Raw genomic sequence first — 3082 nt, 5'->3', positions numbered from 1 at the left:
GGCCACCTGCCTCCTCCGCCAGCCGTCGCCAGCTGGCGGCATGGGGCGCCCACGCTCCAGCAGATCTAGCGTTAATGGCAGCCGACGTGGATCCTCGCACGCCTCCCCTACATCCTCCGGTCCATCCATGGTGCCTGACTCCCAGCTGCCCTGCGGTGCTTTTGCGTGAGATCCCGGTTCTCCGCCTCAGATTCTGCTACGGGGTGAGAGCTCTGCCTCTTCGGCCCGGCTCCGCCCGTCGGTCCCTGCTGCGGATCCCTCGGCTTTGGCAGTTTCGGAGCGACCGCGCCATCAATCCATAGTTGTAGCGCCTGAAGCTGGTGTCATTTCCTCCTCCTTAGAGCACGATCTGGGCTGGACCGTGGTCTCGTCCCGGAAAGACCGGCGACCCTGCTCGGGCCCTGCGGGCAATAGGCCGCGCCATCCCCCCCATCCCTCCCCGGCCGATGAGGAGCTTTCAATGCGTCTGCCGGCCGGGCTGCCTTCTTAAGCCAGTTCAAGGGGAAGTGTTTCCGCTGCTTGAGCAAGAAACACCGTAGAAAGGATTGCCGTGGCCCGATCTGCTGCATCATCTGCAAGCTCTCCGGCCACTTCGGCCGAGAGTGTCCACAAAACCCCAAGCGCAACCCCGCCGCGGCCTCTGCTCGGGTGCCGGCGCGAGATAGACTTCGTTTTCCTCCTGCTGTTGTTGCAAGAGCTTCGTCGCCGGCCGCTGTGCTTCGCCTACCGCCTGCCATGGAAGCCACCCACGTTGCCGACCCGGCCCGTCGTCCGCGGCACAGCTGCAAGGTGGTGATGTCCACCCCTGCCCTGGAGCATGCCATCTTCGTCCTCAAGCGCGAGGCGATCCTGCTCATGGCGGCGGATGCCGGGCGGACCTCCTCGGCCATGGTGGTCGGGCAGGAGCTTGAGGCGCGGTTGCGCATCCTGCCGCACCAGCTGCGGATCACCTGCCACGACCCGGAGGACTACCTCATCGTCTTCGACCTGCCAATCCACCAAGAGCAAGTTGTCAAGCTGGGCTCCCTGGCGGTCGACGGCGCCAAGTTCTTTATCAAGCGCTAGCATGAGGACGACCACGCTGTAGTCCAGCTTCTCAACTACCATGTGTGAGTCGTCATCGAGAAGATGCCGCAGCATTTCTGGTCCATCGACGGGGCCAAGGAGGCGCTTGGCTGCCTCGTCCACAGGCTGGATAGCCGCACCTTTGAGCACAGCCAGACTAAGACCTTCGCCTGTTGGGTCTGGGTGTGGGATGTCGGCCTCATCCCGACCAAGCACACCTTCTGGCTGATGTAGCGCGGGGCGGGCCGCGTGGAGGAGATGCTTGGCTACTCGCCGCCCGGCCAGCTCATCGCTGCGCCGCCGTCCGCGAGCCGCCACGATGTCCTCATCCACGTGGACCACATCGAGGACTGGTCCCCCTACGAGCCGCGCTCACCGCGCTCTGCCCAGAGCGGCTTGCCCTCCTCGGACTCGGACGATGATGACAGGCCCATGCCGCGGATCATCCCGGCCGACTCCTGGAAGAGGGGCGTGGAGGATGGACAGCATGACCCATAGCACCGTCGCCAGCTCGCTACGCTGGTGGACATGGGGTGTCGTGGAGGTGCCCGTGGTGGTGGCAGCCGCAAGGACGACGATGGTGACGACCAGGGGGCGCAGGTCTTGGAAAGACACGCTCCTTGGTCGCAGCCGCACGGGCAAGGAGAAGGTGCCTGGGACCGAGTGCTGTTCGCGTCGCCGCAGCCGCTCTCCTCCGGTCCCCCGCCGCTCCGAGAGCTCTCGTGGCCGCCACAACTCCGGGCGCCGGCACGCTGCGGTTGCGGCTGATGCCGGGGCCACTCTGCTTCAGGTTTCGTGCCCCTTGCCCCCGGCGGCTCCCGTAGACGCGGCTCCAGTTCCAACCCCTGACCCGATCGCCGACTTCTTTGCCGGCGCCAAGGTGCCGCTCCCCCCCCCCGTTCGACTGCATGGCTGCGAAGCTGGAGGCTCACGTGGCAGCTGCAGTCTCGGAGCCTCTACAATTCAACAACGCAGCCGTCAACGCCAAGACTGGGACCACGGGCATGCTGGACGCCTTCGGCCCAACCCTGGCTGGCCCAGGCGCCGCGATGGGCCACCTCAGCTGCAACGAGCCGGCCCGCTCCACGGTGGTGGAGATGCAGCTGGGGGCCGTCACCCGCCAAGTCTGTTGCCTCCAGCTCGACGCGGCGGCGGACTCTGCTGACCGACCTGCTGCCCCCCGAGATCTCTTCCAAGCTACCAAGCCTCCTCTTCTCCCGGCCGCGCCTAGACGCCATTGTCCGCACCCTCCCAAGACCAGAGCTGCGCTAGCCCCGATGCGTCACAGTGCCCGGCAGGCAGCCAACCCCTCGCTTGTGCCGGTTGCGCAGCGGGGAACCCTAAGGCTGGTGCGCGAGTTGGGCCTGCTGGGGCCGAAGGAGAAGATGACCGCGAAAGCAGCCGAGAAGCTCCTGCGTAAATTCGATGAGCCACTCACGGACAACAACATCGCCTGCATCACCAAGCTCACCCGCCTCAGCAACGAGGCGCTGCGTGTTGCCGCGGCCATGGCTGGCCCTGATGGAGCTGCTGATGAGGTCGTAGTTTGATCATGTTAGCTGTTTACTTTAGTAATCTCCAGCGGCACCCGGCCTTAAGCAGGGTTGAGTTAGGACTAGATGTTGTTCTCGTGTGGTTAGCTACTAGGCGTAGCCGACGTTGGTGCAGTTTGGGGCCTATTGGTGGGCACCAGCATCCCCCGGAGTGTGGCTGTGCGTGTCTGTCGCCATTCTTGTATTTCTCTGCAACCATTAGAATCTGTAGCCATTGGAGTATGTCTGGGTCTCTTTATGGATGAAAACCAATGCCCCATTCTTAGTTGGAATGTGCGGGGACTCAACATGCCGGCCAAGCGTGATGCGGTCTGCGAGTCTGCCGCAGCACACCGGCCGGCGATTTTCTGCCGCCAGGAAACTAAAATCGACGTGTCGTCACTGGCCATAGTCAAGGATGTAGGCGGCCGCCGGCTAACTGACTGTGTAGTTCTGCCTGCGATAGGTTCTAGAGGAGGGGCGGC

At 64.0% G+C, this 3082-nt stretch overlaps 1 pseudogene; it reads right to left on the bottom strand.

Annotated features, from left to right (window-relative positions):
- Positions 1-1507: 1507 nt before the first annotated feature.
- Positions 1508-2575, bottom strand: LOC147990888 (uncharacterized; annotated as a pseudogene).
- Between the last annotated feature and the right edge of the window lie 507 nt (positions 2576-3082).

The sequence above is a fragment of the Triticum urartu genome, chromosome 1A (genome assembly GCF_056163025.1).
Source record: "Triticum urartu cultivar PI428250 chromosome 1A, HENAU_Tu73, whole genome shotgun sequence".
NCBI classification, from domain to species: Eukaryota; Viridiplantae; Streptophyta; class Magnoliopsida; order Poales; family Poaceae; genus Triticum; species Triticum urartu.
The sequence above is the reverse complement of the archived record's forward strand: the minus strand, read 5'-3'. Positions and strand labels throughout refer to the sequence as shown.